At 36.7% G+C, this 25,550-nt stretch overlaps 1 protein-coding gene across 50 annotated transcripts in view; it reads right to left on the bottom strand.

Moving 5' to 3' along the window:
* LOC115494396 (uncharacterized) overlaps window positions 1-25,550 on the bottom strand; it is a 432,669-nt gene that overhangs the window by 270,195 nt on the left and 136,924 nt on the right. For 38 of the 50 annotated variants that reach the window (XR_012054697.1, XR_012054698.1, XM_072926076.1 and 35 more), the window contains 5 exons: window positions 18,228-25,507; window positions 14,151-14,218; window positions 13,456-13,665; window positions 10,412-10,483; window positions 8,676-8,887 (listed from right to left, as the gene is read on the bottom strand). The gene's annotated coding sequence lies outside the window, so the exon portion shown is untranslated. The remainder of the gene's footprint in view (window positions 1-8,675; window positions 8,888-10,411; window positions 10,484-13,455; window positions 13,666-14,150; window positions 14,219-18,227; window positions 25,508-25,550) is intronic. The other 12 variants (XM_072926071.1, XM_072926103.1, XM_072926109.1 and 9 more) reach the window with 4 other exon arrangements.

Raw genomic sequence — 25,550 nt, 5'->3', positions numbered from 1 at the left:
GTTGTTTCAATGCTGTGGATAAGTTTTGCTGACAAATATTTTTAATAAGGGACAAATTTTCACCCCAAACCCGTAACATCATGAAAATCAGGTCTGTCATGCAAGAACAGGTTTGTTGCATGCTATTTGCCTTTCACAGTTTAGACAAGCCATCAAAAAACACAGGACAAAAAACAACCTAACTATTGAATAACTCAGTGGATCACAGACAATATAAAGTCTCTTTTTTTATTCAAACCATCCGAAAAGTATTTATGAACAATGAACATGCTCCTGTGCTCAAAAATTTTTCACAAATGATTTGTGAAGAAAAAAAAAAATGAAGACCTAAAACTGCAATATATATAATTTTTTTTAATAACCAATTCAATCAGAATTACTTCAGGAAATATTGATCAATATTAGCTAGTTATCATACCATGTACTTTTAAGGAACATATTAGATCTCTAAATGGTCCATCAAAAAAATGATAATTCAGCACTATAAAATAATTTGAAGGCATGGTTTTAAATATATGGTGTTTAGGAGGATATTGAAATGCCCTCACAATTCTAAAACATACTTCATTGTCCAAAGAGTGCTGAATTTAGGCTGGCTCATAAGTGTTAAGCAATCAATTCTTGTAGACACAGCTTCAAAAATGCTTCCATTTAGTCTGGTGGAATTACAAATTAGTTATTTCATTAGCTGAATTATTATTTTGGGATGAACTCCAGAACATAAAAGCTTTACATTTAACCTCCATTACAGTCCAGAATTGAATTAACCTCTCTTTCCCATATAAAAGCTGCTAATGCACTTTCCTTGTAAAATGCAAATGTCATTACACTATGTTTTGCAGAAAGCACTTAGAAAAATTCAGTAGAATTGGGGGTCATAATATTTTGGTGCATTCACTTAAAACACTACATTTTAAGAAAATTAGTTCATCTTTCCTTTCTTTGAACACTGACACTTGGAGGAACAAGTGCATCTGATTTACTTGCAAAATATCAACTCAGTATCTTAGGGCAGCAGCTCAGTGCTGCTGTAACACATGCTGTACAAACATAAAGGATTATGTGGGAAGTTCTGTGTTCAAGGTGGTTAAGAGAATCAATCAGGACTTTACATTCCCTAAAATCTTAGGAATGTCTTTGAAGCCCCTCTGGGTTTAACTTTTTCCTGTTCCCCATTCAGAATTAGAAGAGAAATAAGAGAAATAAAGCATAAATTTACATGTGGCTGGAAATAGGCTGAATTGAAGCCACACGTATTGTGTCTTTACCTCTGAAGCCTGTTATCTTCAAATAATGACTGAAGATCCCAAGGGATGTGGGTTGTTTCTCTAGTCACCTTTTACCATGTTTTTCTAATAGTTAATAGTTAAGTTTCTAATATAATAGTTAAGTTTGAAAGTAGACTACTGGGATTGCAAGATTTGGCTTTGTTCTGAATGAGAACAGGAAAATTCTGCATGTACTGCAAAGAAAAAAATCTGCAAAAAGATGAACATCAACTAGTTATTAGCCATTTTAATATTAGCCATTAGCTATTTATGTTAGAATATGAAACAATTATGGAGGGAAGAAATGAAACTATGTTAATCCTGGAACAGGGCATTTTAATCCGGAAATCTGTTCTATTTTTTTTTTTCCATAGTTTTTTTCAGGAAGCACTCAAGATTGTGCAGAGTCAATTTTTGTAAACAATATGCACAGACTTAACAATTTCAGGTTCAAAAAGCAAAAGTGAATCAGACATTGTTCATAACATTTGAACTCAGACATGAGATCTGCTAAGCTGAAAAGGTTGAGAAGTGAAGGAAGGAGAAAGAGAAGAGCTGGTGACAACAGATACAAATTACACAAATTGTTTTTACTGATGCAACATCATCAAATCCTAGGATCATAGTCCCTATTACTGCCATGGCAAATAATGAATAACATGGTTCATTTTTGTGTTGCATCAGAAGTATACTCACCAGGAAAAACTACAGGGGGTGGTTTTGTACTCAAAATCCTTCATAATTCCAAACAAATTTTCTAACTGTAGATGTGACTTTCCCAAAAGAATTTTGCTTTCTGACCAGCTGTATCTTTTTTCATTCTGAAAGCAAGAAATGCACAACAAACCCATGCCTCTGGAGCTGAATGAAGTTCCCAGAGACTATCAGCCTACACCATCTGACAAGGATCTCAGACACTCAACCCTCTCAGTCCATGGCTCATCCAAGATTTTCCCTCTTTTCATTAGACTTTCTGAAAAGATCCAATTTGTGAAAAATGGTCAATATGGATGGTGTGTTAGAAAAAAGAAGAAAGTACCACCAAAGTGTATTCAAAAGAAGCTCATGCTAAGTTTTCTAGACTCACTAATATCAGAAAGAAAATGGATAAGGATGAAGAACACAGATAAAGCCATCATAAAAGAATATGGAAATTTATCAACTATATTGTTTTATTTTATTGGTATGATCTCAGACTGTCAGATTCTTCCACCTGTCCAGCAGATAATTAAAGGAACACATTTTCTTTTATCCCCTTCAAGCTTATCCCCTACATTAAAACGAAGATTTTACAGTTTTGACAAGACATTTAAGAGGAGTAAGTCTGTAAAGCTTAATTGTTTGTTTCCTCCTGGGAGTCTTTTACACTTGTTTTGAACCATTCATTGGAGGTGGCTTTCAATTATGAGCCAAGATTCAGATCCTTGTATAGACAGACCTTACACTGTCCATAAATCCTGGAATTTCATAACCATCAGACAGACTCTTTAAAAGCTTTTATGAGAAAATATGGTTTAGTATGGAGACAGCTGGTATTTAAATTATCCATGTGAGAGAAATTACTTTTATTCATTCACCAGATGCTTTATTCATATATAGATTTTTAAATTAATAATTCCATAATACTTGCAGCTATATAATCCTAAAATCCACACAGTTTTGCTCAATGACATTAACAAGATTTGACATCTTTCTTTTTCTTGCAAGCAGTGAAGCACATTTTGCCACTTGCCATTTTGATGAAACATTACAACACATTAAGGAAAAATAAAAAATGTCAGTGTCCTCTGACAGGATGAGTCAAGTTCATCAGACTGTTATTCCTGCCAGTACTCCAGGTGAAGACTTCAGAATCATTTGTCTAGGAAAAACATATTGGCTAGTCACATGCATATGTAACCCTACTATACACAAAATGTTCTGTGTTATATTTTTAAACCAAATAATTACAAGTCTGGGATACCTGAAGAGGTGGGGAAAAACTTATTGGCAATTAAGATAAACTGAACAACAAGAAGTATCAGGAAAAAAAATAGGAAAAATGGGAAATAAAAAAAAATGCTGGAAAATTCTAGAAAATTATTTGAGTTAACATGGTTGGCATTTATTATACTAAAGAGGTGGAAAAGCAGCTGAGCTGCTTTTTCTTGAGCAGGGACTCCATGCAAAATAAACCTGCAACCTCAGGTTTGTTCAGAAAACAAGATCTGTTGACCTTCCTTGCAACCCTGAAATTATTTTTTCCTCTTTTCTCCTTTCCACTTGAATACTTTTTCATTTCTCTTCAATTTTCTTGTCTTGATCATTACAGCTTCCTTCTTCCAGGCCTCACTCCATTAAATATTCTCTTGGAAAATGTTTCTACTTCTCACTTTGAATCTCTGCGCTGGCTAAATTCTACTTTACATGATTTCCAGGGTTCTCATCCCAGCTCTGGAGGCATCACATAACACTTGTTACTACTTCAGCATTCCTATTATTTCCTCTGCTCTTCTGCCTTACACTCATAGTTTTGTGTAAATGGCATTCTTAATCATCACCTGTACTGATCAAAAACCAACCTGTTTTCATCTAAATCCTCATTTAATGTACTTGTCTGTGAGAAGTTTATCAGAAATCATTATCAAAGAAAAAAAAATAAAGAAACTCAACAAAAACAACAACAAAAGGTTTTTGAAAGCTACACAAACTCAGGACTTCACGGGTGTATCATAAATAGTAAATATTTCCAGCATCTCTAAATGTTTGGCTGCTTAGTAGTTTGTTTTCTTTCAATCATGCAAAACTCAATAAGAATACATTAGTTGGCCTACATCCCTCTCCCATTTTCTCCCTAGACAAGGTTTTCAGGACTGACTTTTGACAGGCCACTCTCCAATCACAGACTTTCCCACTTAAAAGGCTTAGAAATACAAACAGTTTTTTCTCTGTTCTTTCAAGATATTTCATGGAAAAAAGGGACAATAATAGGTTTTTTATCAAGAACGAAAAATTGGCAGCTGTCTTGTGAGAATGATCCACTTACAGCACGCCAGCACTCAATCAGGGAATGCATATGAACTTTTGAGTCCATGAGCCTCTGAGCTTTTTTGCCCAAGCTAACTGAATATCATCTTACTCCAAATACATTTCAAGTATTTGCAACTAGGAATCAACCCCAGCACATTATCTAATTTCCAACTCTGCAGCAAGACTTGAAAGATGGAAAGTAACCCTAGCTGCACTCTAAATTTTTATAAAAGAGTTGACTAAGCTTGAAGCACAGACCAAAAGCATCCTTGACTTTTCATAGATGTTCACCCAGATGCTATGCAAATAAAGAATATGGTCACATCCAGCAGGAGAATGGGGCCAGACTGCAATCACAGCGTTTCAGGGGCCTGTTGACTTGGTGATCACTTCTGTACATGGAACATTTCCACTCTGTGCAGATCCTGCCGCTGTTGGACCTGCATAAGGAAATGCTGCAGGTTGATTTTAAAGTGGGTTCTCTCTCCTCACGCTGCATTTATAAAAAAATTTCTTAGTTTTTAATTTGGTATAGACTCAAAACACACTTCAATTGCATCAATTGATTTAAACCAAAGTAACTTTGTTGGGTAAGAAGTTCAGGAAATATGTAGTAGGTACTTTACTTCATAATCCCTTCTATGAGTACTGTGACACTAGAGGTTGCAGCAGCAGCCAGAAGTCCACACTAGAGCAGCTCATGGTGACTTATGAGACTAGTAAAACCACAATTTGAAGAACTACCTCCTGGAATTTAAGGAATTACACCATAAAACTTACCCATCACAACCTGGACTCTTATAGTAGCATGAAAAACCTGCCTTAGTCAAGGCAACTTTCTTTCATACAGTCTGAATGCCAGAACAGAGAATGTATGTCTTCCAATGCTCAAGGAAGCATGACTCGGAACAGAGGAAGGGTTAGTAACAGAAAAACTTTACATTCTACCCTCTGCTTAAATCACTGGCTTATGCTCTAGTTTTCACATTCCCCAAGAGTTGTAATGTTTATCCACCCAGGGCACAGATGTATTATGAGGATTAGTTCTTACCTAATTATGTGAATATTTAAACTGCTACTCTTGATGTTCTAATATTATTGCCAGTATATTTTCATATGATTTTATTTATGCTCTTGATATTTTCTTCTCAGATTTTATTAGAAATTATAAACAAAGCAAAAAAAAAAAAATTCATGCCAGATCCTATTACACACTTCCATGTGGTGACTTAAACACTCTCAGGTTCTTCAGGTTTGTTGAAGTCATAACCATTTAACAAGTTTACTGAATTGTTTTCTTTGAATCAGACCCTTCTGTAAAAGGAGAAATGGCATTTTTATTTTACTAAGTGTTCTTTCTATATAAAGAATTAATTTGATATAATTATAATAGTAGCAACTTTAGTTCTTTGAATGAAGAAAGAATCCCATATCTCTGCAGTGATCACTGCCCTGTTACTTTGGTTAAATGTGTGCCTCCAGAGTACTGCTACAGCCTCAGCAGCTGGTTGCAAAAGAGGTGATCTCTGATCTGATGCCCCTGAGTCAGGGTATTTTATGAGCAGTGGAATTGTCTGAAGATAATAAAAAAGATAAATAATAGCTCTGCAGTGATGTTCTCTTAGATGTTTTGTCAGGCTGGTCTATTCCATTAATATACTTTGGAAAAAATTAAACTTTCAACATAAAATATTTAAGTTTCATTATTTCCCCATGTGCAGACCAAAGGCCACCAGTTACAGCCATGGTGTCAGTGTTCAGGCTTTCCTTGGATGTGTGCACACACATCTGTGCATACAAGCTTGTGTATTGGGAGTGACGGGGGAGATGACTGAAATTCTGTCTGTGTTTATTTCCATTAGCCTTTACTGAAGATAATATTTTAATAATAATAATAAATCTTTCCATCTTAAATGAAATAAATTCAGTTTGTCGCACATCAGTTATTTTCTATATTAACTGGTTAAAACCTTCTTGGTCTTCTAACTCAAAGCTGTCTCTTTTGGCTTCTGGACATCACAAATTTATTCTCTCTGACCTCCTCATTTACATGCATTCATTCACATGCACAAACACATACACATGTCATTGCTTTCAAATAGCTCCCATCCCATGAAAGACTATGCTTTAAACATGGAAAATCACACTAAAACAGTGCATTTAGAATACATTTAATCATACTAAACCAGTAATTTTAGCGCTCAAGAGGAGGCATTTGGTTCAACAGCTGATCTTTGCAATGACAAATTCTTGGAGCAATAACATTTTTGTGTACATACGAGAAAAAACTTTTCCAACCTTTCCAGAACTGAGAGGATCTGGGAACCAGGAAAAGTTTTAATTTGTACTAACTGAAGATCTGATTGCTTTTTTCCTATTTAAATTGCATTTTTAAAATTCCCTGAATCATATAGCAATGGGTTGAAGGAGGTTGCCTAGTCAACACAGACTCCCTTGCCTCCCATTCAAATATTTTGTATAAATCTATGTCTAGCAGGTTTTCCTGGAAGTATTTTAGAAATGTAAAAAAACAGGACAGAAAGCCTACCAAGATCATGATCTGAAGTACAGTTTAGGTAAAATATGGAGTACATAACAAAATTTTTTGTATATTGCTCAAATATAGCATCCATCGAAAGACTAACCAATAAATGAAGGCACAGGCATCAGATAGCTAAATCTAAATAGGCCTATAGGAATTGTTTAAATCTTTGTCCTCAAGTTCTGAGATACTGTAGTATCTGCATAATTTGCTATGTTTGATGCTACTTGTTTATATACACATAATTCAGGCACGTGCTGAGCCTCTAAAAAGAAAAACTGACAAACTTTGTCTATGTGTAATCAGCAAACCTCCCCTTTTCCATAAGGGATATAAATTATACATAATTATACCTTCAACAACTACATGGGTGATTATCTGTTTCTCTGGAGCTTATCAACAAATTAAAAATCTTACATTAACTACTCTCCATATCACCAAATGTGCTGCTCTGATATTCCAGTTAAGAAATATTTTGATATCACAAAATTGATTGAGGAGCAAAGAATCTATCTATAGAACTAATTTATCTGGTTTATATGATGATTTGTTACATGACAGGACTTAAGAGAATGCCAGGAGAAATACAAAGATGCTGACATGCTCCCGAGTGTACTGGGTATCTGTTCTTCTGGTTACAAAAGCCAAAATGTGAATTAGCATCTATCCATTTATCTTAAAAATTTGACTTTCCCCAAAGCCCTTATTAGTTCCTCACAGACAAACCTACAGATTTGGATTAGGATACCATAACCAGTAGCATAAAAGAGACAACACAGTAAACACAGTTGATCCTAAGTATGCAAAGACCTTTGGGAACAAAAGCATCCACTTGCTATTCTTCCATGGTAACCACAGCCCATCACTGAAAACTAATTTAAAGAACAGCTTTAATGTGGCCCTCCCATTGACCTTATAGATATTGATCTAGTTAGTCACAAGTGCTGCACTGAAGAGGGCTGAGAGCTCTGCTCTGGCTCACCTTCCAACACTGCCAAAGAACTTTTCTACAGTGCTCTGTCCTCCTGAAAGACTTTCAAAGCATTTCCCAGACTTATGCCTTCCATCAGGATCACTAAGAGATGATTTCTGCTACGTTATGGAACTTTTACATTCAATGACTCCTAAAAAAAGCTTGCTGAGAGTAATTTTCTAAAATTTAACAAACAAAAAATATATCTAGCTATAAAAAGTGCTACAGCAGTTGCAATGAGTCAGCCTGGAAGCAGCAGTTTAGGATATGTACACAATGAGTTGGCAATTATAATATCTGCCTAAGAGTCCACTCAGAAAAGCTGGAATCTTAAATATCAAACCTCACAACAAACTGCTGCAGATCAAGAATTATTCAGTGAATCAATTTGAGTGGAAGTACCTCTGAGAAGTCCTGATCTCTTGTGGATAATTCATGAACAGAAAAAGGCCAAATTCATAAAATTATTCATTATAAATTATTCACCCTCCTCTTTGGAGATATGAAGTGTAAAATTAAGTGTTTAGTTTTGATTAAGTGAGGAACTGAACATCATAAATACGGCATTTGACTCAATAGATCCCAGGAAATTAACTGCTTTTGGAGGAAGCAGAATAAACTTTTCTTTCTATCGCTTTTGAAACTCGATTAGCTGTTTGCACAGTGAATGTGTACACAGAGACAGATCCCAAAAGATGCTGAGCTTGTACAACTCCCACCATCTTCAGCTGTACTTACTCGGCACATTTTAAGTTCATCTGAAAAACACCATATGCAAAGTGCTAAATTCTGGTATTTTTTTATTGGAAAAGCTCATCAAGTTAAAAAAAGCACTGATGAAAGGTAGTAAAATTGTATCAGAAATTCACTAACATCCCCTTACCTTCAAATCTTCCTTTCTCAGGGCATCTTTGTCACTGATTCAGATGGAAGTATCAAGTTCACTATTCTTCTCACTGCTGTTCATTTCTGCATGTGAAAAATTTTTCCTTTTGAAGAGCTGGGTTTTTTTTATTTTCTCAACTCAGAATTATTTAATTCTTCTTCCACCCATTGGTCCATACACAAAGCCAAGTATAAAACATGCAGCTTCAGCTAGATTAAAAAAAAAACACCAAAAACAAACATCCAGATTAGAGGACTTCAGGCATGTTTGCTATTTTTTTAAAAAATACACTTTTGAAATCGCATTTCGCAATAGGCTAGTTTCTGAATAGTTTTCTTTGATGTGTTAAAATGCACTGAAAATTTTTCTCTCTCTTGTTATAAATTAGGAAGCATTTGCTTTTTCTCAATTTGAAGTGGGTGTTTTTTGTTCAGGCCTCAAAGTGCCACCATCAGACAGAATCTCCCATTTCTTCCTTTTCTCTCTTCTGCCTGCTGCTGCATTGTCTTCAGCTTTGCTTCCACTGTCACCCATAAACACTTTCTTATAGTGCTAAGACACTAATGAAACACTGAAACTGCACACAATAATTACTGACAAGAGTACACACAGATTTTCCTTTTCAATCTCATCTAGATATGGCAGGAATTGCATTTTAGTACATTTCTCTAGTGAAATGTACATAAAGTTTCCTCATACAAATATTTTTTTCTAGTTGCTGTCCATATAAAAAGCAAGGAAGAAAGCAAGGAAGAAAGTAAAAATTTATGTGAAAGCACACAACATACCAGTCTATTCTGAACAAAAGTAAACACAGTGAAAGTCAATGAGATGTGAGGTCAAATGATGGCCATGCCTTAGAAGTTGGGCTACATGCAGTTGCCTCTTAAAACCAACTCTTGAATTCTGGGGGATCTAAACATAGAGAGCAGAGAAATTGATGCAGCGATATGCAGCTGATTTGGACAAACCCCATGGCTAGGCCCACGCCAAGGTCAAGGGAAGATTTAGTGCTGTTCATATTTTAACTGAACCACTCTCCTTATACTTCTGTGAAGATGCATCATACATCTGCTCTCCTAGGGACTCAGACAGTGGTGGATAAGAACAGTTCACAGCAATGAAATTTTACTGACAGTCACCAACGGTAAATGCTGGCCCTTTCATGAAAAGCAAAAACCTCCTTTCTTTCCCAGGCCCTGAGAGACTTTTGCACTCCCTGAAGGCACTTTTAAAGCTCTTCAAGTCTTTCAAACTAAAAGGAAACTTTTCCAAGGTTTTCAGAGAGTAAGGATTGATGTGTCTCATCACTCTGGGCTCAGGAATATTAAAGTATGGAAAAAAAAGAAGCATTTTTATTAAAGTATGGAAAAAAAATAAGCATTTTCTTTCAAAACTACTTAAAAATATTGCACCTTCTAAACAAGAGGTTGTAGACCCTCATTTGTTTTATTTACTTATCAATCTACAGCTTTTCCTGAGGAGGAAAAAGTAGTCTTTCTCTAGGCTTTTGAGGAGGAAAAAAGAGTAACTTATTCATTGCCAAATGTTTACTCCACTGACAGGGCACTGGCTGTAGAGTGGGTGTTTCTCCAACATCACACACACAATTTCAGCAATAAAAATTAATGCCCGTCTGCTAGTTTTGCAGAACTCCATTTCAAAACCCATCAGCTTAGGAAGTAAACTTAAAGCTTTTCTCCTGTCAAAAGCAAGAAAGCTTTCACCCTTACCCTGTTAGTCTGACATCTCTCCAGTCTAGATCCACATTTAGGAACAATAATTTCTGTTTCTCTCAGTTGCAGCTGTGCAGGGAAAAAAAAAAAAAAAAAAAAAAAAAAAAAAAAAAAAGTCATTTTTCCATTCTGGCAAGACAGAACATGCTTTTTAATTTGTCACTCGATCAAGTTAATGACCAAGTATGGAAATTCTTCCTTGGAATGACCTAGAGTCCAGCTGAAGGTGGGCAGTGCACTCTCCTTATGCTGGAGCTCTTCTCCTCACTGTTAGCAGAGCTGCAGTCACACCTTTCAGGTACGGCAGGGAGAGCCCTACCTAGCCCTGAGCTTTGCAAGTGCCAGCAGTCCAAGCTGCACTTCCACGCTGATTAAGGATAACCAAAATTAGTGAAATGTAAACCTTTCTTCAGATAGGAAATTAGAAGATATCTGCTGAAGAACACCGGTAGGAGCACATTACCATTCAGCTATCCTCAGCAACACAATCCACATTTTCTTTGTGAAGCATGTTGCTGTAGACAAATGAAAACTTCACACTGTGCAACAAGACATCCCTTGCAGGATGGCTGCAGGGGAGTGGTAGGACCACTGAGTGTTAGCACAGATGGCACCACACATGGAAATTCAAAACCAGACCTGAAACAACGCATGCATACAGCACCAACTGCATCTCCAGTCTGTTGCAAGGTAGGTAGGTAGCAGGGGTAATTGAACATCTGCTAGAGTTTGGTCCTGTAGTTATTTCTAATTTGGTTCTTTCTCTCTCTGTACCTGAATTGATAGCTGGTGTTTGGTCTAAGCATTGTTTTAAACATTTCTGATGGTTCTGGCACGTTCCTTTATGAGGCACCAGATGTGCAGGTACTGAAATAGCTGGTGCTGATTTCTACCTATAGGGAAACTGGAAGATAAGTAATAAAAAATAATAATAAAAAAATGTATTGCATTGTACTCATTAAAAAGAAAAAGAAACATTGAAGAGTGGGTTAACCAGGGGCAAGGGGAGATTTGTATTTTGAAAAGAACTTTTGAATGTCTCCAGGCTTGACAGTCCATCTGGACATTTCTAGATGCCTAGTTACATCAGCACATCATGTTTCATTTCAGTTCCCGTATTTTGTTGCTTTTAAAATGTCTCTTACACTCTATTTCCACTACAGTATACTCCTAAAGTTCCATAGTATATCTTGTCAGAAGAACATCAAAAGCAGCATGAGTTGATTAGTGCAGTGTTTAGGCCACCAGGAAAGCAGTGACTGCCTGCTCCTCTGTTCTGCCTGTTTTCTTGGCTCCTTTATCAGCGACTACCCTGTGTAGTTCCACACAGCTTTAATTATAGGATTGAGGATAACAACCATCAGGAAAGTGATACTTAATTTTTATAGCTACTGGCAGTAGTTTGCTATTCATGTATATCTAGGAAATCAGGGAAAAAATTGTTTACAAGTATAACATTATACAGCAGATCTTAAATTGCACAGCTATTAGCTGTAAGTATTGACTATTGTCAGAGCTCTGCTGTGGCCTGTGAAAAGGTCAGGCCCTTTCATTCATGTTCTTTTTATTTGAGAGATACCAAATAATAAAATACACAATTTATCAGGCTGCTGAGATTTTGCTTTCCCCCAGACCTTCAAACAGACACCAGGTTGGAATCTTCTTATCTGTTATTATAGGAACAAAGTGATTTCCCTTTCTTTTCTTTCTTGAGGTAAATATTTTAATTTCCCATAGTAGCATCCAAAAGGAACGGTCTCTATTTTCCATGTAAGCATTATACAAACAGCTATATTGCTATAATCTGCCTGTGCTTTTATCCTTAGGGTTCCAATAGAGAGAAGTGCTTTTTCTCAGAGGACATGATAGAAATAATAGCTCCTTACTGGTCTATAAAACTAGCTAACAACATTTTCAAACCACTGAGTACTTAATTTAAAGGAATCATATCCAAATGTAGAAAGATTTTTACCTTAGGACTCTCCAACTTCTAATAGTGATCCACATTCAGCACTTTAATAAACCATTCATTTTATTTACTTTTCCTGATTAGCTACATGAAATTTTAATATTATGCCATATAAATCATGTAAATGAAGCAGGCTAGATGCATTTATGCAGCCTCAGAATTTTTCAGTAGGTGTCAGTTGTTTTTCTGAAGTTTAATTCTGTGTTGCTACACCAAGCCAGAGAATTTCGTACTGCCTTAGGAAGAAGAACTGTGAAACACATGAGCAGAGAATTCAGCAAGAGACTATCAGCCCATCACTTTTATTTCTTCTGCCGCTTAAAAGGAAATATCACAACAAGATAAAAACACAGGGAGATAACTACTCCCTTTACAGTTAAACACACGGTAACAGAGAAGTGTACAATTTATTTGGGCATTTGCAAACTGTAATGGTCATGTCCTTATTTACTAATCCCAAACTCTACAAAAGCAAACTTCAGCAACTGCTGTGGGAAGGAAGCAAGACACAAACACGCCTCACTTGTCTGCGTTAAGTCTCTGAATCTACTAAGGTGTTTCACTAAAGGTCAGTCTTTAGCTCTCACACCAAAAGCTTGCTACAGAAGCTTTATTTTTCCCCTCAAAGTAACCTGGCAGGTTGCAAAACCTCACCAAGCACACTTGCACTTTTCCACGTAAATACAGGCATAAACTGCAAACTTGAAATAATGAGTTTGGCAATGAAGGTCTATGCAGAATCTTAGTTCTTCAAAGGGATTAAGTATGTGGTAAAAGAAAACTAGAGACTTGCTGAAGAGCTTCAGGGACTGCTTTACTCTGCTCAGCTTTTCCTTGCTCCCTAAAGGCTGCAGACCCTTAGGGCCGCAAACATCTGTTAGTAACTCCTTCCTCACATGGCACTACCAACTCTCCAGCTTTTTCCAACCCATTCAAACCCAGTATTCTCCATGACAAATAGTCTAAAGCTTTACATGGTGGTCCTGAGGAAGGATGAATTTAGAGACTGTCATGCCCAAACAACATACTTCATTATAGACAGAAAACAATACTCCAGGCTGTAACATGGTACCTTCCAAGTTGCAACTCATATCCCTTTCCAAATTTCCTAGGGCAGTAGCACCGGGCAAAGGACAGTGGGCAACACCTCGACACCACCATTTTCAATGGCTCCAGTCACTTTTACTGAGGAGCAGCCATTAAGAGTTTTACTCCCCTTTCTCCTCTATGACACACTGGAAGACTCAAGATGGTTGGTGAAAAGAGAAGCAATTTTGTGTGCCTGTGGAAAACAAATCAATAAATAAAACGAATAAATAAATTATAAAATCACCATGAAACCAGTCCTACTGTTTATTTCATGATTTCCTCCAACTGTCAAATATTTTCATTTTGTTATTATAACATCATCACCTGCAGAGTCTTGACTAGCAAAGCCCTAAAATAAATTTTCACCTTAGAGGTTGTAAAATTTATTTCTTTTCTTGCCTTGTTTCCAGGAACCTCTGTACATACATCCACCTGGAGGATGGAAAGGATGACTCACAACACCTTTCACCTCCTACATCCTTAATCTCTGTGATCCTGTGGAAGGGGTATTAGCATGGTTAATAAGACCATTCCTGCTTCAAAGAGTTTATTGTTAGAGTTTTGAACTAAGACATGAGAGTGTGCTTCAGGGTTTGCATTAATGTTAAGAATTCACATTTTTTTACAATGGTATGGATAGAATTTAATCCATTTTTCTCTGGAGCATTCCATATTTACCAGGAGTGGGAAGGAAAATCAAGTAGACTGCACTTTGGATCCAGTATGACAGTTCCAAGATTTCATATCTGTGCAGAAAAGAATGGACATTAATAACTCTTCACATACAGAAGAGCATTAAACATATTAAATGATACCACTAACTTGAGTCATTCTTTAAAATATTAAATATATGGAATAAAGTTAGTTTTTCCCTGCATGAATATATGGATAGAATACACGTACACACATCTATAATCATATGTAAACTTCCAGATAAAATCTGTGTTCATGGCACAAAAGTATGATTATTTTGTTATCAAATGCAAACTAAACATTGTTTCTGAAATTACCAAACTGAACTGCAAAAGCCTTGAACACAGATTAAATTATTATAGCTGGGGTTTGATGACAGCAGCATCAAACATGTCTCCCTTGAAAGATTAAACAATATTCTTCTGCTTCAGTAGGTAAAGTTTAATTCAATGGCATTTTCAAACTCAAAGAATGTGAAGAAACTCATTTACTGCACTTTTAATATGACCGTGAATTTTTTTTTTCTCTTGCTTTTAACAGCTCTTACAAGTGTTTACATTTTCACCTCGAGTAATTGTCAGTTTTAGTTCTTTCAGCCCATTTAATTCCTTGTTTCTTTATCACTCCCTTCAAAGTTAGGCATCTGGAATCAAACAAATTCATATGCTGATGTTTGGCAACCACCTAATACTGATCATCATTTGCAGCTCTGATCAACAACTTTTCTGTTTGCTGCAGTTAGAGCAAGACGCAGCCACCCAGCAAAGTCCATGCCAAAATCTGGAAGAGGAATGATTTAGTCAGGTTTTTTCTTGGTTGCATGTGATTTAGGACAGTTCAAACACCCACAGTATGCAACAAAGCTGGTACATTCAGCCACTTCATTCCTCAACTGAACAGCTGTTGAGCTGGTGCCCACACATGTACCTAGGAAGACATTACATTTTCATTTTCCTCTAAGTTTCTGGGAGTTTTTAGCATGTTCCCTTGCTTACATGCTATTTCCTGAAAATTTTTTGATTTTTGAGTTTTTAGTCAAAATTCAAGCTTTATTTTTTTAATAAACCCGAAAAATGGAAAAGATTTTGTGCACAACTTTTTCACGCAGATATTTCATAATGACAAAGAATGAACCAAAGCAAAACTATCAAAAGTTGCCTTCAGACTGCTTGAGGAAGAAGGAAAATAATTATACCTGCTCTAAGATAGTAGGATATTTATTGCCACTGCTTCAGCTGAGGAAGTCAAGGGTGGAGGGAAGCAAGGCAGAATAGAAGGGATAAAGGACAGGCTATCTTCCAGCTACAAGTACATCTCTGCATACACCAGAAACCTGGGTATTACACTGAACACACATCTACTCCTTGGAGAAACAATGGCAGCTGTTTACTTACATTTTCTAAAAGAGTGCTGGAAGGCTCCCAAATATTACACCTATAGGTAAGTATAAAATCAACAGAACTTGCAAGTGTGGAGTATGTAGTCAATGCTCATGAGATGAAGATAGAAGAGGACTGGGTTTATTCGTATGGAAGCCTTTTCCCACATTGCTGGAAAAGTATATCACCTGCTTCCAGAAACCATTGACAGCGAGCAAGTATTGCCTTTTGCCCACCCATGAAATTAGAAAAGACAATTAAAGAAAATGTTAATGTTCATATTATATTAACATAATCACAGGCACTTACTTGTCTCAAATAAACATTCCTCTTCCCTCATTATTCATGGACTAGCCTTATGACATGCATACCTAATTCCTAGTAGGACTTTCTGTGGAAAAAATTGAATTACTCCTTGAATTTTCTTCTTTGATTTGGGTGTCTTCATTTTGGTGGGGTCAGGCTAAAATTTGTACTTTTGTCTGATTGTCAGAAATTGCAGGTTCTTTAACAACTGTAGATAAAGAATAAAAAGGAGCTCATCTAAGACTAATAAGTGCCAGAAATCTGGTAAGATACGATATGGACAATAAAGTGTATCAATTGTGATTCACTTATTTTATCAACTGGAGTTTCATGGAGTTCTAGTGCAATTATATTGTGAAGAGTTTCACAGGACAACTTAATTTTGAATTACTTTTGAAATGTCAAGGGAAGCACATGCGTTAGGGCTTGTATTTTATTTTTCTTTAGCAGTCTGAAAAATCCATATTACAGCATTTATTATGTACTCAGATATATTTTAATGCAGCTCTGTAGAAAATAGCTGTTTATTCTACTATGTCTCTGAACTCAGTGAGGCACTCCTTAAGAGCTCATGAGAAATTGTGTATAGATAATTTCTGCTGTTAGATTTTTTTTTTGGGGGGTGTGATTGCTCTTCCCACTTTTGCACGTAGGACCCTGTCGCCTGAGTGACAGAGAGCTGTTATCTTTGGGTGTCCCCATGGGACTGTCAGAGGAATGCACAGATGTTCATGCACGCTGTACACACAAACCACAGTGAGCAAAAAACTTAGGACTCTTTGGAAACCCTACATTATTTTTCTCTCTTTTCATGTCAGTAAATGTAAAGAAAACACTGGCTCAATACAGCATAACTCATTAATACCAGAATCTAATGTGTTAAGCACTGTTAGAACATCTATCCCATTATACAAGAAAGCTAATCTAAATACAGAGTCTGAAACAAAAATCTATGACCTTTTTATGTGTTATTTGGTAGGTTTCTTGCTGATTTAATTTTTCTGCTCTGCTTTCACTACATTTTGTAGAAGCCAAAAAAAGGTAAGGAGCCAACACAAAAGGCAAGACCCAATAGAGCAATTGCATAGTACCATCTAGAGCCTGTGGATGTTATAACAACTCTAAAAAGAAAAGGATTTTCGGGAGTCTCACTAAGGTCAGTGTGAATGATGTAAGAGGAAATCTTGTATTTTTTTTTTTTTTCCCAGGGCCACAGAGGAGATAATTCCAGCATGATGGAAACCAAATTAGTACAGAACACTTTGCATCCTTTATGCAGGCATGCTGGTTTTAATACTCTCTCTCTATAGATGCAGTTTTGTTTCATTATCCTACGGCTACTTCTTCAGAGGAAAAAGTGGATCAGTGGATAGAATGGTACATCTGACTTAATCATTTTGGCATGTTGGATTCTTTGGTCTTTCAGTGTCTCCTGAAAGCAATTTTTCACCAGTCACTGCAGGCAGGGTCACAGCATGTAACTCACATCTCAACAACACTTTCAACATGACTAACTGTTGACTATGTTTGAACTTTTGAGCCCTGCCATCCTTGGGCATAGTCACAAGAAGAGCAGGCAAAAATACATCAGCCACCAAAGACACTAGGTCTCTCTCCCTCTTCACGAGGTACAGCATTCAGCCTCCCCTTTCAAATCCTCTCTCAGAAACACACCATGAATCCCATTTAATTAGAAATACTCACACATTCATTATACATGCTGGCTTCAATTCAGAAAGCATACTCTTCTGGCTTATTTCTATATGCAGCACCACTGTTCAAGTAAGAGACTCCATAAACAGAACCTGTGTTTTGTTTGCTTTTTTATGCTATGGAAGGAGCACTCTGGCAACTCTTAAATAATAGTATCAAGCCATTTAGACTTCAAGGGATGGGTGAAAGAAGACAGACAAACAAATCCATGGCCACACATCTCTTTTCTCTCATTTCCTCCTTCCCTCACCCCTTTTTATGCAGCAAATCAGACTTTCTTATTGTCTCTCTTCCATTTTATGAATATCTTTTTTCTACAGAGGGTTGCTTGTCGCTATCAGTGGTCCACAGCACAACAGAATTAATCCAGCTGATATGTGATAGAAAGGGGAAATGTTGGCAATACATGATTACAAATTAAATGATGCAATTTCAGGGTCAGCACTACAGAAGGCACTCAAGAGGCTGACAAGTAAAGATTAATGGCAAGTGAATGAGGGTAGTTACAGTAAGGTACATTTGCCTTCTCTGAGATCTGTAGACTCTGCTACCATCTGCTGGTTTATGAAAAAGATCCAGGGAATCTATTTTAGTAGCTCTATATACATAATCTTTCAGCTGTTTCTCATTATGAGAGAAATCTTCATTTCAGGTCACAGCCTACCTTCGCCTCCACAGAGCTGTCAGTTAGACTCGCTTGTGTTTCCTGATGCATTTCCGACAGCAGGTATGAGGAAAAATGGCAAACAGGCAGTGAAAATTTTGCACTAAACCCAAATCATCTATCCCAGAGCAAGACACATTTTCAGTATTCTGGGAAAAAAAGAAAAAAAAAAAAAAGAAAAAATTATCTATTAAATTATTTCTATTTTATTCTTGAGGGCAGAGGGTGAGGATGGATTGCAAGATATTCAATTCTGGTTTTGAATGAACCCTTCATTATGCTTTCCTATACATGACTGATGCATAAATAGTCATAACTCCACTGAAATCAATGGAGCAATGCAGCCTGCTAGCTTTGGAGAATGTAATCCAGGGAGGATGCATGCCTAAATGCACGACCTAAATGCAAGTAAATGAAAAGCTATGGCCAATGTACATTAAATAGAGGAAGACAGAAAACATGATCGTATTTCCAAATACAGTGCTATTATTCTACACATTCTTCTCTTGGACACATGGGATAATACCTAGACACTCACAGAACTCAGAAAATAAACCGGATTTCAACTCACCACCTTTTCTTCATCCATTTAACTTGTCAGGAGAATCACAAATGGGTTGGCAGTGGTGGCAACTTTTACAGAAGGGTGGCCTTAAAAATAGGTTGCACAAAACCAACTTAATTCTGCAGAGTTTAAGGTCAAAAAAGATCATGGTGTCCACTTCCATACTTACTGCAGCCCAGAAGATTTTACTCTGGATGACTCTTCCTTGAAGTTATTCCTTCTAGCAGAATTGGGGTTTCAGAGTAGAAAAATACTTCATATATATTCCTCACTTTGGAAGACTGACAACATGTTCAGGTAATTTATGTTCACTCAGCCTAATTTCTGGTGCACCGGATGTGCACAGGAAGTGCACAGTTCACCTTGGTACAAGAACAAAGTTGTAGCACTCCATGAAAAGTTCAAGAAATGGTGACAAGCCAAAGAGATCAGAACCTTCCAAAAGCTGATTTGCTACATGACAAAGATCATGCTATCTCAGCCCTTTGGATAACACAATTTTGCATCCTGGGACTAGCAAGGCTCCCCAAGTGCATCTGGAGGTCGCTGTGCCTTACTGATATTGATGCCCACCCCAATTTCTAGTCAGTGTCTAAAGACAAGGCGTTCCTCTGCTTGGAGGCATTTGAGCAAGGAGGTCTTGGAATCTGCTTTGAGAAAATCCATGGTTAATGTAGCCCTGCAGTGTGTTTCCCTTCATTTTCCCTCACAAAACTGCACTCGCTGACAGCACCATAAAGTAAGAGCAAGCAGCTCCCTGTAGGACCTCCATATTAATATAAACAATGGAAAGGGATGTGTACATCTGGTTTTGCAAGGGTATGAATCACAGGTAGCCTGTGCTCTCTACTTGCCATTTAGCAGAAGGATACTGAGGTGGCTACTGGAATCAATGAGATAACACTGCTTTGTGTCTTTAATAGAGGCTGTACCAGAACTCCTTTTAAAATGAAATGACACAACTCCAGTAGTACATACTCTTTGGAGGAACTGAATTAAGGTGGATGACATCTGCTGCTTGGTTCAGAGGTGGGATAAGGAAGCAGCTAATTAACACAGATGAATCAAAGTAAAGCCGTGGTATAGCCCTAAGGGCCTTGGCACATTCTTTCCGAAGGTGGACTTTTCTTGCCATATTTTAGCCAGATATTTTATAGTATGACCAAATTTTTAATAATGCTGTACTTCTATAAACAACTCTATGATGAGCAGAAAAAAAAATTAAGTCCCATCTGCTAATAAATTTAAATATTTAACACTCCTTAATAATATGTCATCTTAATATTTACTCTTGGGAGTGAAAGCGAGCAAGTCTCTCATGAGGATAAGTCAACATGAGTTATAGACCATGCTTGTTATTAGCAGATGAGGAATTATATGGGAAAAGATCCTATTTGATCAAAAAAATAAACACCATCAAACACAGCATCACAGAATAAATTACCAATACAAAAAATTTGTTGAGCTGCTTCATATGCCCAAGATGCCAAGGGACAAATTAATGAATCAAGATCTCATTACCTGGTTAGATATTATTAGATAAATTCGCTCCTTTACAGGACTTTCTATTTATATTAAATGAACCAAGGAAAAATATTTACAATGTTTGGTTATATTTGTTAGAAAGCAGCAAAAGCACAAATAAGCTTTGCAAAGAGTTCCCTTTTTTACTTAATAGCTGAGAAGAGAATTTGGCTGTTATTTTTGAGACCACTGAAGGTGGTAAACTGAAGTACAGGAAAAGACCGTTTTCTTCAGTTTCCAGATAACTACAAACTGCTGAAAGGGAGGATAAGAAACAGACAGAAATACCCATTAACACAAGCTTTGGACAGAGAGAGAAGGACTCCTGCATACCATCAGCTTCACAGCCCACGGGGCACAACAACAACCCCGGCTCCTGCAGGTCCCAGCTCCAAGGTCAACCTCCTTTCTATAGAATCAATATTGTTCAGTGGGAGTCTGTACATACTCTAGGTCTAGAAGACTTATATCTATTTACAACTGCATTTGAAGAGCAGATGGCTTTCTGTAAGCATGGGGAGCTGCTATGTACAATATGCGTTTGAAGAGGTAGATATCATGTAACAGGACATGCTGCACTTACTTGTCTTACTCTTCCAAGTTTGTTAACTTTAACAACTCCTAAAACACTCTCTATAAAAGCGGCATTTTTCTTAGCATTTATCAATCTTACTTGGAAATAAGACAGCAGGGGGAAACAAAATACAGATCCAAAGATGTTTTACCCAGTGACATCAGAGCAAAAATATTCCTTCATGATTCATACACAGCTAAGTGTTACACAGACATTAATTCTCCCACTTGTCAATGTCAGAGTCCCTGCAAGATAACCACAAATTTCATCTGAGAACCATCAAAATGAGCTAAATCTATACAAACTTATAACAAGGATAACTATAAATTTCCTTAATTTTAAACTAAAGAGAATTTAGGAGCCAGATCATTCAGCTGTTACCCACTGATATTCTGTAATTAAAAAAAAAAAAGGAAGTGTGGTTAGAGCACAGAAAAATTTTTTTTTTTTTCATCACTCTCTTATTTAGCCAATCTCTCATTTTACTTGGGTTTTGACTTCACAGCTGATCTTTTTCTCTGGTAGGAGCTTGCCACATCCCAAAATAACCAATTGGACAGGTTATTTTCCAGAAGCAGAGACTTGCTCTGTTCTCCATAAAAAGCAGACCATGATTTTGTGTGTAAATCTGATACATCCCAGGCACACTTTCTTTTAATGAATTAGTTATGTTTTATTACATAAAGAATTAAAGTGCATCCCAATTCTGAATAAAGAGCTAGATTTTGATATTTAACTTTTTTTTTTTTTAATTGATAAGGAAACAGTTTTTTCTAACTCCAATGATAATCTCAATTAGTACCTTTCTCTGAAGTTGTTCTTCTAGGCATAGAACCACCATTTACCAAGACTAAATATTAAAATCTGCATGTTTACTATTTTGGAAAAAGAAGGCTAAAAAGACTAACTCTTTACTTGAAAATTTGGGCAATAATTTTGCCTTCACAATAAAACCAGTAGTCGATTCTGGGCTCGACTACATCCGCAGAAATCTTTCCCTAAACTTAATAAGGACCAGGATTTCACTCTGAGACTTTAAAGCAAGTAAAAGGAAAGAGTAAAGCTTCCTTCTATAACAAGAAAAGAGAGCAAAGAAAGATGAAAATGGATTTGCTTTTTTTTAAAGAGTTAAAAGGTCATTCATCTTTACTAAAGCTGATGAAACAAATGTCATTAGATGTAGGGGATATAAAAGGTCAAAAAAATATCCTGAACATGGAGCTGAAATGTTACAGAAAGACTGAAGGAAGAGGAGAGGCACATTTCTTCCTTTGAGGATAAAATTATTAAAGAAAAAAATAATTTTGGAAAAAAGCATCTCAAGGGAAAATAAAGGTTCACGTGGCAAAATTTCAAGTAGCAAGCCTGCATTAGAGAAGAGAGTACCCCTTTATTGGATATCTAAGGAGCAAGTGGTAACGAGAAGCCATATAGTATCTAGGGTTTTTGAAACCTGAAAATTCATAGGAATCATGAGCAACAGAAAAAAAGAACATTCCATGGCAGAATGTTATCTGTTGAATTCAGTCTGAATAATTATACTAGATAAAGAAATGGGGGGAAAAAAAGGCAAAAAGAAGCAAGTCTGAAAAGAAAAAAAAAAATAGGCAACAAGAACAGAAACATCAATTTATCAATGGATCAGTTTAGCGAAGGCATTTAGACTACACTGGTCCTTTGACTCAGGGATAGGTATCTTATCCACAATCAGCTTTGAAAAGAAGGCATTCACATTCAGAGGATTTTCTTCAAAAATTAGAAATTTTTGGAAGTGTAAATGAAACGCCTGCTCATAGCAAAGGGCTAAACCAAAACAAGTTAATCTCTGGCATTGACACCAACTTCCAACAAGATCAGAGATATCATCCAAGAAGACTTCGTCTTGCCTAAGTGCTTCAGGTTTGGGCTCCCAAATTCTTTGATACATTTAATTTATTTATTCTTCTGTATTTTCTAAATTTCCATCACTAGAAATTGTCTACACTTTAGACAATTTATGACAAAATAAATGCATTGCACTATTTTTCTTATGATTTAAGTAGCTCATTGCTTTCCTTCCTGATACTGACAAGTGTTCCAAATAATAAGTGATTTTTCTAGTTCCAAATATACTATCTTTAGAGAAAAATATGTTCTGTTGAATTTATAGTGTATTTTGTGTATTTTTTAATTTGATTACATGAGATCAGCTAAGTTGTGATCCAAATGCAGAATGCACTTTGCCTAATTTAATAACGTTTCAAAAGCCCGACCCTTCTCTTCTGATTTGTAAAATACCTCCAACAGGATAAATATAAATACCTTGAGAAATGTAGTATTTTTACATTCAGTAAGAGTACCTGTGCCTGTTTCCAGTTGCTTATTCCACACTGTTGTGTAATAACAGTGCTCTTGTAAGGTAACTCTAAAAAGGGGCAAAATGCAGCTGTCTACTACTCTTAAATCTTCAGGTGATAAAGAATTTAAGAGTTATATAGTTAAGTTAAAGAATTTAAGAGTTATATAGTTAAGAGTTACATTATATAATTTAATATATTTAAGAGCTTGGCTTCATCAGCTGCACTGTACATATGGGACAATTAAGCACAGAAGGAGGAAGGAAATTACCCAACATCTATTGTCACATGATGAGGACAGACATAGTATCTATAAGCCAGTCTTAACTGCACTAATCTACCTGTTTCTCCCCTTGTAAGGTAAAGGGCTAGGCAGAGATTCATGTGTCATGCTGTGCCAAAAGTGAGCAGTGAACAGTCAGACAGCAGGAAAGACGAGGAGGGAGCCTCACATAAAACACACCTGGCCAGAGTGTGTCGCAAACTGAGATTGGCATTTACAGTCTGTCCATGGTTCTTCAGTAAACACACAGCCATTGATATACACAAAGCAGCTCAGCCAGCCCTCAGCCCTCTTCCACTGATGGTAAGACTACTGTGAATTATTTCTTTTTCACTGCAAGACATGTGCGTGGAAGCTGTTCCTTGGAAATTAGCAGGCTGCACACACCTTTGTTTATTCAGCAGTAACTAGTTGTTTGTCCATATCCCTCTGTGAGCCAGAGAAATGGGACAGAAGAGGGGAGCATATGCAGAAAGTTCTCTTTTGCCAGACCCCAAGTTACAGGAGCAGGTTGTGCCTCTTTGTTGAACAATGGTGATCTACATTAGGTGCTTCATGCTATATACACCTAAATCAGCTTTACTGAAACATTCCCTTGCCTCATAGCTATTGTATTCCCTTTCCTCCAGCCAGCAGGACTAAACTTGTCACAGCTGGAAAAGTTACCTCCCACACACACATCCTAAAGGAGCAGTTCACACAGTTCATATATATTTCTGAGTTCAGTGGAACTTCCTTAGCTGGTATTTTCCCAAGATCCTCTCTCAGGGAAAACTTCTGTAAAAATACCAGTTACAGAGAAAACTCTATTTAAAACAGAACAAAACAAAATGAAACTACAAAATCCACAAACAAAAATCTCACAACCCATATTTTTTGCAGCTCTATCTGGAGCAGAAGTCTAAAATGCAATGGTAGTGCAAAGGACTCTTTTTGATCACAAGCAAATCTATAAAGATCAACATTCCTTTTCAGATGGTATGTTTGTCCAAACAATATTTTACCTTCTTTTGCAATTAAAATGTATACAGTGATGTCTACTGGAGAATAGGTGTCACCTCTAGTGTGTTGCTTTCCAAACCATCCACAGAGTTAATACCCTCATCTTGCCTGTCTCTGGCCTTGGTTAACCCAATATGCTTTCCTGCCTATTTACAAACACAGTGATAATTTTCTTAAATCACAGTTTTAGCTGTGCTATTATCCACTTCAAATCTCATGATGGGGTCTGACTTCTCTACAGGATTATCCTGGTTTCAGCTGGGACAGAACTCATTCTCTTCTTAGGAACTGCTACAGTACTGTGGTTTTGGGGTTTGTATGAGAATAATATTGATAACACACTGATGTTTTAGTTGCTGCTAATTAGTTATTACCCTAAATCAAGGATTTTCTGTAACTTATGCTCTGCCAGTGAGGAGCTGCACAAAAACCTGGGCATGCTTAGTATATGAATTGGGGGAGTAACCTGAAGTGGGGCCAATTGCTGACTGGGGACAGGCTGGGCATTAGTCAGCAGGTGGTGAGTAACTGACTGTGGATCACTTGTTTCTCTAGAATCCTGTTACTTTCTCTGTTTCCTTATCATTACAGATACTATTAGTAATAGCAGAAGCAACAGCATACTTATTATTATCATTATTATATTTTGTGTCAGTTATTAAATTTATCTTCTCTAGCCACAAGTTTTACCTTTTCCTTATCACTCTCCTCCCACAGATGTGGGGGGGAGTTAGCAAGTGGCTGTCTGGTACTTTAATTGCCAGCTAGGGTTAAGCCCAGACAAGGATAAAAGATAAAACTACTTACCTCTATTGCCCAGGTCTACAAAGGGCTCACCTTAGATATCATCTATAATTAACACCAAGTGGTTCAGTGACTTGTTCGCTCATACCTGCATCTCTTTCCAGCTTTTCCTACTTCATCAATTAGGTGCTCTTCATAAAACATCCATAAATCAGGTTCACTCTCTTTCATACCCCACTGCAAAATTTCCACCTGTTTCAAAGCATATTAAAAGCAATAATTAGGCTATTATAAT

Source organism: Taeniopygia guttata, chromosome 3 (assembly GCF_048771995.1).
Source record: "Taeniopygia guttata chromosome 3, bTaeGut7.mat, whole genome shotgun sequence".
Taxonomy (NCBI): domain Eukaryota; kingdom Metazoa; phylum Chordata; class Aves; order Passeriformes; family Estrildidae; genus Taeniopygia; species Taeniopygia guttata.
Note: the sequence above shows the minus strand (reverse complement) of the source record. Positions and strands in the feature narration are given on the sequence as shown.